This window comes from Ambystoma mexicanum, chromosome 1q (genome assembly GCF_040938575.1).
Source record: "Ambystoma mexicanum isolate Mex_15411 chromosome 1q, UKY_AmexF1_1, whole genome shotgun sequence".
Classification (NCBI taxonomy): Eukaryota; Metazoa; Chordata; class Amphibia; order Caudata; family Ambystomatidae; genus Ambystoma; species Ambystoma mexicanum.
In genome coordinates this window covers 1,115,351,362-1,115,365,894 of record NC_090922.1, presented here as the reverse complement: position 1 = coordinate 1,115,365,894, position 14,533 = coordinate 1,115,351,362, and the positions used below count along the sequence as shown (strand labels likewise).

Here is a 14,533-nt window from a genome sequence, read left to right as displayed (position 1 = left end):
TGGGAATGAGGTAGATGCAAGAAGACATCATTCCGAGGAGGGACATGATGGACCTCACCTTGGCTGCGTCGGAAGCCAACATCCGCTGTACCTTGCCCAGGATGGACCTGGTCCTTTCCTCCGACGGGGAGGCCAGAAGGGACACTGTGTCGAGCTTCGCTCCCAGAAACAGTGCGTTTTGCGCGGGTACCAGGTGGGACTTGGCGTAGTTCACGGAGAATCCCAGGTCCGTGAGAAGTTGGACGGTCCTTGCCGTGTGCTCCACGGCGAGCTCCCTCGTCTTGGCTCGGATGAGCCAGTCGTCCAGGTAGGGGTAGACGTGGATCCCCTCGCGGCGCAGCTGCGCCGCCACCGGTGCAAGGCACTTGGTGAATACCCTGGGTGCCGACCGTAGTCCGCAGGGGAGGGCTTTGAACTTGTAGTGACGCCCTTGGACCACAAACCTGAGGAATTTTCTGTGCCCCTTTAGGATGGGAATATGGAGGTAGGCATCCTCCAAATCCAACGACGACAGGAAGTCTCCTTCCTCCAGCTGACCCAGGACGTGCTGGAGGGTGACCATCCGGAACTTCTGCGCCTTGATGAACTTGTTCAGATGTCGCAGGTCTAGGATGGGGCGCCATCCTCCCGTCTTCTTCTTCACGAGGAAGTATCTCGAGTAAACTCCGGAGCCCCGAAGCCTCTTTGGGACAAGTTCGATGGCGCCCTTCCTGAGCATCGCCCTTACCTCCAGGAGAAGCTGAGGTACGTGAAGCTCTTTCCTGGCCACGGGGGGGACGCGCGGGCACCTTCTTTGAAACTCGAGCGCATGGCCCCGGGCTAAGGCGTCCAGCACCCAACGGTTGGTGGAGATGGACTCCCACACGCTGACGAAGCTCGCCACCCGGCCTCCCACCGGGGTGCTTCGGTGGGGGCCCGACCCCACGGCCGGTTCAATCCTGTTTCAACAAGGCTTTGCCGCCTTGACCTCCTTGGCGACGACGGCTGGGTCCGCCAGACTTGCCTCGTCCTCTGTAGGCCTCCTGAGACGACGAGCGGGCCGCTTGACGGTAGGTGGAGAAACCGCCGCCGGAACCTTTGGAGGCGACCTTGCCTCCGCTGCTCCGAAAGGGCGTCCGTCGTTGCTGCAGAACCCCAAGGGCCCGGGCCGTCTCAGTGTCCGCTTTAATGGCCTGAAGGGAATCGTCCACTGTTTTCCCAAACAGGTTGTTCCCATCGAACGGCATGTCCAGGACTCTGGTCTGTACGTCTTGACGGAAGTCCGTAGCCTTGAGCCATCTACGCCGCCTAAGGCACACGCCGTTGCCCAACTGGCGAAACCCAGTGTTGGCGATGTCCGTCGCAATAGTGATGGCGTGGTCCGACGCCACCTCACCTTCCTGTAGGATCTCCAGGGCATCCGCCCTCTTGTCGTCCGGTAGGAAGTCCAGCAGGGGAGCCAGTTTGTACCATATCTCCCTGTCGTAGCGGGCCACGATAGCCAAGGCGTTGGCCGCTTTAATCGTCGTCGCTGCAGACGAGATGACCCTGCGTCCCATAGCGTCCAATTTCTTTCCCTCGCCGTCCGGTGCGGAAGTCGATGTGGAGGCCGCACCCCCCCCGCTTTCTTCCTGGCCGCCGCGGAGACGACGGAGTCCAGGTAGGCTGCGCCCGGAGGCACAGGGGGGCCGCGTCCGGGACCCGGTACTTCTTCTCGTACCGGTCTCTTCTAGCTGGCGTCGTGGAAGGGTTCTTGAGGAGGGCGAGGCCCTCATCCCAAATGTCGTCCAGTAGAGGCACCGCGAGGACCGTCTTCCTCTTGGCCTCGCGCTGTTGATAAAGGAATCCTTCCTTTTTCTTCTCCTCAGGGCAGAGTTGGAAAAGCTCGGATGCCCTTGCGATCATGGAGTGGAACGATCCAATCTTGTCGGGCGGAGAAGCCCTGGTGGGAGGTGACGAGGGTAGATCCTCGTCGTATACCTCGTCGTCCGTGCCCGTCGCTGCCGTGTCAGTCCCCGTATCATCCCCTCGGGTGGACGGGGAGGAGGGCTGGACGGGGCGCGACGGCTGAAAAGGAGGTGGAGGTTGAATCCTTCTTTTCTTGGGCGGGGGAACACCAGAAGGTCCCGGTTCAGGATCCCCCGACGGGAGAGGTTCCTCCGTCGGCAACGGTAGTCTCGTCCTTATCTCTGAGCATAAGGACTGTATAGCCAACAAAATGGCCGCCGAGTTGTCTTGCGGCGCTGGCAGAGGGGAATCCGACGGGCGATCAGGGGCCCCGTCGGCACCCTCGACGATGTCGTCGTCACCCGCGTCGGGATCCATCCCGACGGGCCGGTCTTCTTCCACGCCAAGGCCGTGGCTTAAGACCTCGATCAGCTCCTCCTCCGAGGTTGAAGCCGAATCTACGACGACGCCCTGCCCCCCCTTTTTCTTCCCCGCCGGGGATTTCACGGGGGTCCTATCGATGGGCACAAAAGAGGACTCCCTCCGAGGTGGCAGGGAGACTCTGAGCCCCGAGGTCGCCACCACTGGTGTAGCCTCCACAGGCTGAGCCAGGGTCGCCGCGACAGTATCGATAGAGGGCTTGGCCGGATGGATTAAGGCCTTCACCACCTTAGGTGCGCTCACCGCCTTATCCTTGAGGGGGGGGACACTGGCTCGCTCCCCCTCCGATGGGGCCTTCGAGCTCGACCGGGGCCTCTCCAGGAGCTTTGCCGGGTGCTTGCCCTTCCTCTTACCCGACCCAGAGCGTTGGCTTGTGGCTGAAGGTGCCGGGGAGGGTGCGCCCTACCTGGCACCCGTAGAGCCCGACCGTTCGGCGCTCCCGGTGCCAGCGGACTCGCGGTGCTTGGCCTTGTGTTGGACCCCCGTCGCCGGGGCGTCCTCAAAGGTCTTAGAAGACCGCTCGGATTTCTTCCTCTTCTTCTCGCCTGACGGGCTTCTTCCCTTCCAGCCAGTTGGCGAGACGTTGATGGCGGTCCTTCATGGTCCGCTCCGACATGTTGCCGCAAAACGCACAGTCCTTCTCCACGTGCGTCTTGTCCTCATGTAAGCAGTAGAGTCAAAAGGAGTGTTCGTCCTCCTTAAAGACGTTCTGCAGCTGGCATCCAGGGCAGACCCTGAACAGCTTTCCGGGCGTCGAGCTTCCCTTCTCCTGGGCCATGTCCGGGCCTGAGAAGCTTCTGGAGTCCTCCAAAGCGTAGCTCGACGAAATCTTCACCCTTGAGGGGCGCAGACGAATCTGACACGGGTCCCCGTTGATCGGATGGAGAGTCGGTGGAGCTTGAGGCTCTTTTGACCGAAAAAACCGAAGTTTTTGAGCAAAAAACGTGAAAAAAAGCACTAACGCTCGAGAGCAATAGCACGAGGATCCCAACACATGAACGTGCAGTAAAAATCTGAAGATGGCTGCCAGAGGCGGTGCTTAGGTAGAGGGCAGTCATTGGCTGTGGTCAGTATGACGCAGAGACCAGTGATTGGTTACTACTACGAAAGACAGATCAGAAACGAAACTGATACTGGTTTTTTCTTTACCGAGGATTCCCAGCCTGACGACGGGGAATATTCATGAGCATGTGAATCCATGCCAGACCCCATGCTGGAGAAATGGAAGTATGCGTCCTGGAGGTCTAGGGGCGCCAGAGTGTCATGGGGTTGCACCGCCTTTATGACCTGCTGCAGCGTTACTGTGGTGAATATTTGCTTCTTCATGAACTTGTTCAGCTTGCCCAGATCCAAAATGGGGCGCCATTTGCCATCTGGTTTTCGAACGACAAAGTTTTGGGTGTAGACTTTTCTTCCTCTGTACCCCCCTGGCACCTTCTCTATGTCCCTCTTTGATAACATGTTTTTTACCACCTGTAATAACCCTTTATGTGCGCAGGTGTGTGATGATTTAGAGGGATTTCGGGCCCGTGTAAATTCCAGTATATGTCCGTGGGTTATGGCCTCCGGTATCCATTTGTCCGATGTTACTTGTTTCCAGTTTTGGACATATTTTCCCCCATCTGCTTTTGTCTTGAGGAGCAGTCATTGTTGCTGCTTCCCTTGCCGTCCTCTCCACGAGCTCGGAGTTTGTTTAGGCCTCATCGTTTGTCTGAAGCCTTTTGACCTCTGATACCCTTGAAAGGTTCTTCTGTAACCTTGAGAGTAGTATGACAAACCCTTGGTATATGGTCTACACCTCCTCTAGAGTAGGTAGTGGAAGATCCTGCTCTTCCCAAGGCTCCCCTGAAGGGTTGAAAGGACATCTGGCTCTGTAATGACTTGAGGGAGCGCACTGTATCTGAGTCTGTTTTTATAGCCTTGAGGGCTTCCTCTATTTTAGGCCCAAAGACGCCGTCTCCTTCAAAAGCCATGTCGGCCACTTTGTGATGCACTTCTAGTATAAAGTCTATGCACTTGAGCCAACCTTGGCATCTCAACACCACTCCATTGCCGGTTTTCTTGAAACCTGTCTCAGCCTGGTCTACCGCAATATTAATACTGTGATTCAACACCTCTTTCCACTTCTTGAGTATTGACTTTCCCTCCTTTCTTTTGTCATCTGGGAGATGTCCCAGTATGGGAGCCAGCCTACGCCACATCTCCTACGCCAGCCTACGCCAGATCTCCCGGTCGTAACGTGCAACTATGGCCAGGGAATTGGCTACCTTGATTCTGGTAGTGCCTATCGTCAGCACCTTCTTGCCAAAGCCATCCTGCTTGCGACCCTCGTTCTCTGGAGGCACCGCACATTTTTGTTTGTTTGAATGGGCCTTCCAAACAGCTGCCGCTGAAACGACAGAGGCGTCGATGAGGTTATCGACAAGGCTTTTAGCCAGTGTTGTGTGCTCGACGACAGGACTGTTTTTGCTAGAGCCGCCGTAGGAACTTTCGTTGGCGTGTGCTTACTCGTGTTGTTAACAATGTCGTCATTGACTAGATTTTGGCTTTGTGACGTTTACTCGATGACAAGACGGTAGTCACCTAGCTTCTCATCAGCAAATCCGTTGACTGTTTCCTCACCTTCAACCTGTGTTTTTCCGCCGATTTTTTCGATGATGCTGGACTCATAGCGGCCTCCGCAGACCATTTTTCTGATGATGTAGGGGGTTTTAGAGCCATAAAAGGGCTTGCTTCCTTCAACAATAAGACCTCCAGACTCGACGACGGCTCGCGCCCGTGAGTGTTGTGGTGCTTATATTTCTTAAGTGGTCTTTCTACTGATCTTGCTCTCTCTTTACCACGTGGTCTTTTGTCCTTAGGAATAGCCATACTCCTTGTGGACTCAGAGGGATAGTTTCCCTCATTGAGCCAACAGACAAGGCATCGATTCCTGACCTTTCATGGTTTTGGAACTAAATGCCTTACAAATATTACACTGCTCTCCTACGTGGTTGGGGTACAGGCAGTATATACAGTCTGAATGCCTGTCTCCCTCAAAGACATTCTTAAGGCCACAGGTGGAACAGGCCTTAAAAAAGGCTTTTTTGTTACCTTGCATGCCCACTTATCTGTTGTAGAAGACAAAAAACTCTGATCTGGCGGGTTGGTGACGAACTTCTTGAGAGAGTAACCTCCCTAACCTATAAGGGGTATGAAGTCTCCAACTCAACTTCTAAGCAATCAGGGTTCCAACTCATTGACGCAAAATATAGTTCCCTTTTTTGCGAAAATTAAAAGGGTGTGCTCCCAGTTATGTCTTTATTCCCTGAAACCTCTAATCCAGTTCTACTTGATGCAAGTTGAAACAACAATACCATATCGATTAGATTTCATCTGAAGTGATCTGGGCGAGAAATTATTCTACACAGCATATGTTGTGGAAAAAGACTTTAGGACTGGCAAACACAGTCCCCAATTCTGTGGTGAGGCATGAGTTTGGGCTTGTTTCTCTGGCCACAAGAGCTAAATGGAGGAAATTATGTGATTATGCTAAGCTGACAAATCCGCCTCCCCAATCACTCTATTAAGAATGGGGAAGAGATCAAACACACAATTCAGGTATTACCATCACCAAAATAAAGGAGGAAATGAACATCCTCTTGGTAGAGATAGGGTCCTCCAAAGAAGATTTGGTTATGAATCCAGCTGGTGTGAAAAAGAAGCTATTTCAGTATGAATGGGCCAAAACTATTGAGGAGTTGGCTACTTACTCTCTATATAAAGAATATGCAACGCTGAATCATAAAAGGCAATACTACATATCAGAGAAGTACAGAAGGAAGCCCACAACCACTTGCAATGGACCAGGAACAACGTAAACAGGCCAATAAGAATCACTGACCCACACCTGAATGTCGAGCTTGTCAGAAAACATGGCTTTATACAAGGAATATATCCAATGTCCCCTTGCAATTGCTGCTATGAACAAGCTGGAAGGTGCATCCAATTTTTCATGTGTGAGACAAGCATGGTATCAAAAGCGACACAGACTCAAAAGTAACAATTTGAAAACCTTTATTATCAAGCTTGGTAGGGTTGGTGTAATGCTTAATTGGCCCCAACTCTAAGGGGATTGTTCCCTCAACTGATATTTTCTAAGGGCCGTCGATGTCCATAAGTTCAAAACCAAAGTCTTTGTTAAAACATATGCTTGCCCTCAAACTTAAAACAAATGTGATGTTGGGTCTTCTTAATGAAAAATGGTAGTTCAAAAAGTAATGTCAACCGAGGCTGGAATCAGGTAGCCTTACCGTCAGGTTTAGTTCTGCTAGCCCAAAAATAGGTCAACTCAAAAGGGGTCAGGTTCAGCTTTGCCAGTTCAAAAACAGTTAAATTCAAAAGGATGTCCTTGGATCTTCCAGGCAGGGCTCCGGTAACAACAAAAAACAGTTCACTAAAACAGTTCACTAAAAGTTCTCTCGTTGTTCCCGTCCAAGCTTTTTATAGTTTACAGTTTGTATAGGCCTCTCAGGGTTCCCTTTCCCAAGCACAGGCCCTTCTGGTTGAAAAAGATTCACTATTTCTTCATTCACAATTTCTCTGTTGTCTCTCAGAGTTCCATTCCCCAAGCTCAGGTCCCCTTCTGGTTCCAAAAGAATATTCACAGTTCCTTTCAGGCCTCTTAGGGATCCCTTCCACAAGCCTCAGCCTTTTTCCTTATAACAATGGCCATGATCACGAGTTGGCAGTATCTTGGCGTTATTAATGTCCGGATTAGTCGTGCAGAAACCGATGTATCACGATTCGGCAGACACGCACACGTTCCCGGCAGCTATGCTAATACAGCTCTACCCAAATAATGCTAACGCCCGAAATTCCAACCTAAATAGCACAAGCGCCACCGCGCGTTAACAATGCACGGTAATAGTGCGCAGGAAAGGCATTGCCGCCGGAACGGGAAACACTGCGGCAGCCATTTTGGGAATCACAATCCATTCAAAATCAGAGCCCTTGGTAGCCATCCAGAGTATCGAAACCAAACAAATGTCACCGGAGCTTGCAAGGGCAAGTCAGCCCAGGATGGGATCTGTAAACCTAAATTTAGCCAGTCTGAGCTCAATGTCCTTGTGAAGATGGTGTTAGGCCATTATGAGGAGCTGTACAGAGCCCAAAAAAAAAAGCAGGTGTCTGCAGTCGGCCGTGTCCCCAGTGATGAGAAACACGACAGGAAGCAGTACACTGACCTGCAGGTCCGGGTCAGGGGCATCCTAGCCCAGCACCTGGCTACATGGCAACCGGAGGAGGCTCACGCAATGGGAGGAATGGTGCAAGAGCATCATCGAAATGGCAGGGATAGAGGGAGTCAGAGGAGCGGCGGCAGGCGCTGCCACTCAGGAGGGCGAAGGTGAGTCAACCCCCTGCTCCCCCAATACCAAATGTAATGTGAACAGCCCATCACAGGCACCCACAGCAGCACCCATATGACAGTGCACCTAGGCCATTCCTGTGAGCCAGAGCTGTGGGGAGGGCAGCCAAGGGACACATCTAAGTGCCATGCAACACACAGCCTTGGCGTGGGCACAGTAGTGCACCACTGCCAGCTGGCCATGTAAATCAGATGCTTACCAGACAATAAATGCCCACACCAACAATCAACCCCTGCCATGCCACCACCGGGAAGCTCCATCCCCAGGTGTGTTCCCCCTCCCGCACCATGCCCCATACATACCAACCCACTGCAAAATGCAAGCAGGCCAACCGCCCCTGCAAACCCGCCCAGTAAGTACTGCTTTGCCTGCCCAAACACGTGAGCGAATGTGACTGGATGCCATCTCCTATGTCCCCTACACGCAGTCATCACCTGAGGTGTCCAAGGAGGATGACGTAGCAGGGCCATCCCATCGAGCGCCCACCCACGCCTCCACCAGCACCTCACGAAGGGGCTGACAGCAAGGCAGAAGACCCACAGCACCACTCCACACCACAGCAGTGCCACGCCACCACTCCAGCACCATGCCAACAGCAACGGCCCAACCCTCCAGGGCCACCTCAAGACCAAGGGCACAACCCACCAGGCCCAACCAGGAGGAGGCTGTTGAAGCGGCCCCAATATCAACAACCCAGGAGGAGGGAGGAGCAAGCAGCAACGATCAGCAGGCAGCGTCAGAACCCACACCAGAACACATGCAAGTGCTGGAAATGACCACACCATCGGCGAGCCATGACAGTGTGGAGGTGCACAGCCCGAAGCCACAGTGCCGGGCACGCAGTCAACGCGCCTACACCCCTGATGGCTGACGAGGACACATCCTCATAATGCCTTATTATCAGGAAGCCCCACCAGGTGGTACAGCTTATTTCCCACCCCATCCCCCCAACACCCCCTACTGGTCATGTGGCTGCTGTGATGGCGAGACTTGACGTCATAGAGGATTGTTGGCCTTGCAAGAGGACACAATAGGCACGTGAAGGCCATCATCCATGCCATAAGGGGTGCTACAAAGACCATGGCCAGGGACAATGCCCACACGAGGACGGTGGTGGAGGCATGCACAGCATCCCTCACGGGGTTCGGGCAGAGGGTAAGGGAGCTATGCGAGGGGCTCTCTGCATTTGCAGAACAAATGAGGGAAACCAACAACCTCCTCTGGCAGCAAATACAAATCCCTGCTTCCATCCCATCTACCTCCACCACCCCCACCGAGGAGTCCCAACAGGCAACCCCAAGACGGAGGTCACATCGCAGGCTGCTACAGTACTCCACAGAATCCGGTGCACATGGGAAGCGGCCACGTACCCAGTGATTGGACTGTGCACTGTCGGCCTGAGGGGCCATCACATGGACACATGGTTGGGTCGGGGGAGGGGGGACTGTGTGCAGGGGAGTTGGTGGGGGGAGGACTATGTGCAGGGGAGTTGGTGGTGGGTGGGGAGGCGCTGTGTGCAGGGGAGTTTGTGGTAGGTGGGGGAGGGGGGATGGGGTTAGTTTCACATGCGTTAAAGCCTGTTGAAAAATGACAAAATGCAAGGACAATCGTTGTATTTATTTATTTAATGTATTTGGTTTGCAATCTACATACAATAGATAACAAAAAATCCTTTACAATTTGATATTCAACCTTCTGATATAAAATTCTGCAATTCATTTTCCTTCGTCGTGCTTAAATTATGCTGATAAAATGAGAAAGAAAACGAAAAACAGTGAACATGTTTAGTAGACAGAAAAGGAAGATGAGGAGGGGAGAAAACAAAATGGTAGGGATAAAGTTCTTCTGGAGTCAAAACCTTCCTCCTTTCTCTTTCACAGTTTGTTAGAGACATATGTTTGTTTAAGGTTTATAAAGATCTCCATACTGAGACAGTTATTTAACTCATTTCTATTTAAGTAGCCCTCTCCCCCTCAAAATGTTCGATGTATCAAAATATAGTTAATTTGTTGTTACAAGAACCAATTTTCTGGCAATTCCAATAGTGTTGATCTATGTTTATTTCTTCAGTCCTTCTTTTTGGTTAGGATGTTGCAGTCCATCAGGTCTATTGATTCGAGAAATCTTACCACTGTTGCTGTGAGAAGTGTTTCATGTCCTGCTATAATTCTATGCCAATTATTCGCTGATCCAGTCAGTTCTTTCTACACATCTTCCTAGTATTCTTACTCTTTGATTTCGTGTTCCTTTGCATTCAAGCAATAGATGTCTCGGACTGATTCCTTGGGGTCACCCATCCCTCACAATATTGCACTGCCCGGTCAGATTGATTTCGTATTTCCAATATTTCCCCTGTGGGTAATAGGTTTAGTCTGGCTCTGAGAAAATTGTTCCTGATTTTTTCGTCCGGGAATTTTTCTAGGTACTTAGGGAGGGTTCCCATTTTCTTATCGACAACCAGAAAGGTGTTCTTTGGGATTGATGATCTTGTTTTCCCAATTGTCTGTATCGAATCTAATGTTTCCAACTCTTTTTTTACCTTCAGGGGGTTTTTCTCCAGTGTTTCCAAGTTTTGGCCCGCTCTGGTTAGAGGCTGTTTGTGTTTTCTGCTCCAGTCCCTGCAGAATCCAGATTTCAGTTGATTATGATGCAAGGACAATCATGATTGTGTACTAGTGCTCTTTATTCAAAATGTTCAGGTTGTGTTATGTGTCCATTCACAGTGCTAAAAATAATTATCAATCAGTGCCTGTCGGGCCAGCCTCCTCTCCCTCACCCCATCCCTGTGTGCATCAGCCCTGGCTCCGGCCACATGGTCCTTGTCATCATCAGCCCCTGGGAGTTGCCTGTCTGTATCAGGGGGTAGGGGCTCATTCTGCCTGAAGCAGGTGTAGTGCAGCATTGCACATGCCAAGACTATTTTGCCTACTTTGTCCGGGGCATATAAGAGGGCCCCTCCAGTGCGGTCTAGGCGCCTGAATCGTGCCTTCGAAAGTCCAAAAGCACGTTCAATGCCATGGTCTGTCCCACCCCCCCTGACAAAGAGGGCAAGCATCTGGGTGCCTTCGGCAAGCGCATCATATCGACTGCTGGCTCCATCATGGCTGCTAATCTAATGGCCATTCTGTTAAAATATGACAGAACTTTGGTATAAGCTGGGCCTAATTCTAGAATGTTTTCCAGATGACAAAAAGGATGAGGCTTTTGACCTGCTTTGCGAAGGTGAGGCTGCATCCTCAATATCTGTATCAGTTGATATTGCAGGCACCGGCTTCAGACAACTTGGTAATGGTGCTTTCCTATGCATACTCAGCTGTCTTAAGGCCACCAACTTCCGTCCGAAGTTCAAGCAAAGGCAGAAGACATGCCCTTTGATGGCATGGATATGTTTGGCAAGAAGGTAGACTACACCCTGCACACCATTAAGGCAGACACAGAGATGGCATGGTCACTTGGCATGCTGCAACAATGCCGCCAGCTCTTCTGATCTGGGAAATCCCATTTCTCAAGAACAACAAAGGACTGCAGGCCCTCATAGCAGTCCCTATAATACCGGTCCCAGGCATACTTGGTGTCAGTCAGCTAGAAGGAAAAGTTCCAAGTTTAACCGGGGAGACCAACGCTGCTGCGGCTCTGCTCACCAGGAGGCACCTGGTAAAGCAAACCTGATCCGTCTCGGGGGCAGCCCCTCACTGTCACATCCCAATATGTCGACCAGTGGCGTACTATCACCACAGATGGATGGGTGTTATCCCTCATCCAGCAGGGTCATACTTTTTTCAAAAGACCGTCCACAATTCCGCTCCTTATAAAAGGATGAGAAGCATGTAACCTTATTACTAGAGGGCGTAAGATCACTCCTGTTGAAGGGGGCAATCAAACAGGTTCCGTTGTAGTAACGCGGAGCGGGAAAGTACTATTGGTACTTTCTAGCCAAAAAGAAGTCCGGAGGCTGGAGGCCCTTCATCGACATCTGCATCCTCAACAAGTTCCTCAAGGCCCAAATCTTCAGCATGGTTACACTGCAGCACATCTTGTCTCAGCTACAGGAGCGGGACATCCTTAGAGTTATAAGATGTGAATTTCCTCATCAAAATTCTGTAGAAGCACTGCACGGTGCAATTCAAGGCCCTGCCTTTCGGTCTACGTTCAGACGCAAGGGTATTCACCAAATGCCTTACCCCGGTGGTGGCGCACCTTCGTCGACCAGGTATACACTTTTACCTGTACCTTGACAACTGGCTGATGCGAGCAGGTTCTCTTTCCCTGGCTCTCCGACATACCGAAAGTAAGAGCCTACGTTTACAGTCGCTAGGGTTCTCTGTGAACTTTGCAAAATCATGCAAAATCCTGTCTGACCCCATCTCAGCATGAGCTATATTTGGGAGTTCATCTCAACACAAACTCTTGGATAGTCATTCCCTCGTGGAGAGGGTCTGGTCCATTCTTGACAAGGTCTTCTTACTCTGCCAGATGACGATGGCACCGGGCTGTCACCTAAAGTCCATCCTAGGGATCCTGGGAGGGGAAGATTCTTCTGAAGCTGCACTTCAGGAAAGCCCTGCACAGGTGGTAAATCCGTCCCCATCTTTTTCAGGGTGCTCCTTTTCGTCAACTTCAAAATCAGGTCACTGTTGCAACTGTAGGGGAGGCATGGTATATTTCACAAGTATGACACTGACACAAATAGTATCTTTTGTAAAACCTTTATTAACTTTGTGGGGTTTTCAAAAACTCCTACTTTGCCCTATAACTAGAATGGGAGTTGTCTCAACCATCAAATAATAAAGAAAACAGTCTTAGTCATGCCTGTCAAATCAAACTGGCCTACACTAATAAAACCTAATGCCTGCCCTATCATTTGTACAAAAAAGTGTTTAAAGGAAATATGTATATAAAAGGATAATCAGTGTTCGACAAAGAACACATTTGGCTGAATTGGCTCTCCTCCCCACGTTTAGACAGCATGGAATAAGTCAGTCTCTATAGGCAGCATGACAAACTCTGGATCAGTTCGGAACATGGATCGAGGCCTGCCTGGCCTTCCACGTTAAAAGCTCTTGTTCCAGTCTTCCCCAAATAACGAAACAAAAGGTTCACACCAGTCCCCCTCTGTTGGGCTCAGACCTTCCACAGTTCACAAACTTGCTGGGGGGCTCCCTTCCCCATGCTTTTTACACTTCGGGTCTCCCTAAGTTGGGCCCAGACCGCCTTTCGCACGACGAAGACTTTCGAATGTGCGGGCTTCCTTTTCAGACTTGCACAGGGCCACTTCGACTCAGAATTTAATGTTCAACTTTTCCTCTCCCCTTCTCTCTGGGTTAACTTTGTTCACTTTCGCTTTTACAGTTAATTCGCTTTACAGAATGCACCTTCACAGAGACTTTTGAGTGGGCTACTCCTTTTCCCCGGACCACTCTGTTACTCCGTATTGCTGATTCCACAACTTTCTTTATCTTAAAGTTCAGTCACAGGTCTGACTTTCCTCGCGTCTCATCCACATTCGTGCAGCCTTCACTTGCGATATATTGTTGCAAACCTCAATCTTTCTTAGCACACACTGGTCTCTCAGTTCACTTGCCAACTCACCGGCTGTGTGCAGTTCCTTCTTGCTTTTCCGATTTTCAATTCACGAGTCAAGGTTAGTACCACAGGCTTAGCCTCGCCTCGCCAACTCTGCTGTTCACCCGGCATGGTCGCTGGTGTCCTTGAAACACAATGCAGTTGTCGATAGTGGGTTCTGGCCTTCCCCATGTCCCTTTCGCTGCCTTGTGGAGGCAACAACCTCCTGTAGGTAACTCTTGGGGTTTTCGGGCCACTGCTCTAGTCCCTTGGTCTGTCGCTCTGCTCCAGTAGGTTTGCCTTTGCCCCGGAAGTGCTGCTCGTACTCGTGTTCCACCTTGCTCAGAGTGTGTCTCTAGGTTCCACCTTTTATCTGTGTGAAGAGAGCTAATTGGAATTCGGTGTATGCACTTGAAGTTAAGTGCATGACTTTGCCTGGCCCTATTAGCAGGACATGTCCAGTAAGATGTCCTTGGCCTAGTGTTTGTGCAGAAAGAGGGGGTGGGGGGCAGTTGGAACATCGGATCCTAAAAAATAGGAGGTGTTGGACGTACAAAAAAGGGGGGAATACCGCATCTCATCATCCTACCGCACTGGTCCACCCCCAGGGTCTGGATCCAAAGGTGATGGCCGTGCCCTGGCCACCTGAGAGAGATCCCTGGGGACTAGTAGGTAAGACACCCTCTGGTTTCTCACACAACGGATTTCTCTCTGGAGGGCTGGGAGGCACATACAGGGGATCTGCATGTCATAGATCTCTGGACACAGGAAGACTCTTCATATTAACCTTCTGGAGCTGCGTGCAGTATTTTGGGCCCCCAATTCCTTCCTGCCACAATCCAAAGGCCAGGTGGTCTGGATACTCACCGACACCACCACCATGATGTTCAATATCCGCAAGCACAGTGACACCAGATCTCTCTCCCAATCAGCGGAAGCTCAAGCCCTGTGGGAATAGGCATTGGATCAGAACATGTTCCTCATCCCTTTCTACCTGCCGGGTGTTAAGAACATGATGGCGGATTCCTTCAACAGGGGACTCGGCTCCACAGGGCTCCGCTCTGCTACATTTTCTGGGGTAGGGGGGGAACACCCTGGAAATTGACCTCTGCGCCATCCACAACCACAGGAAGTATGTGGCCTTTGCCAGCAGGTCCATCATCCGGAGAGTCTGGGGGATGCATTCAAGTTCAAGT

General features: G+C 51.2%; 1 protein-coding gene across 4 annotated transcripts in view; it reads right to left on the bottom strand.

Annotated features, from left to right (window-relative positions):
* The window catches only part of WDR47 (WD repeat domain 47), a 1,275,124-nt gene that overhangs the window by 157,550 nt on the left and 1,103,041 nt on the right, over nt 1-14,533 (bottom strand). The gene's annotated exons all lie outside the window — the stretch shown is intronic.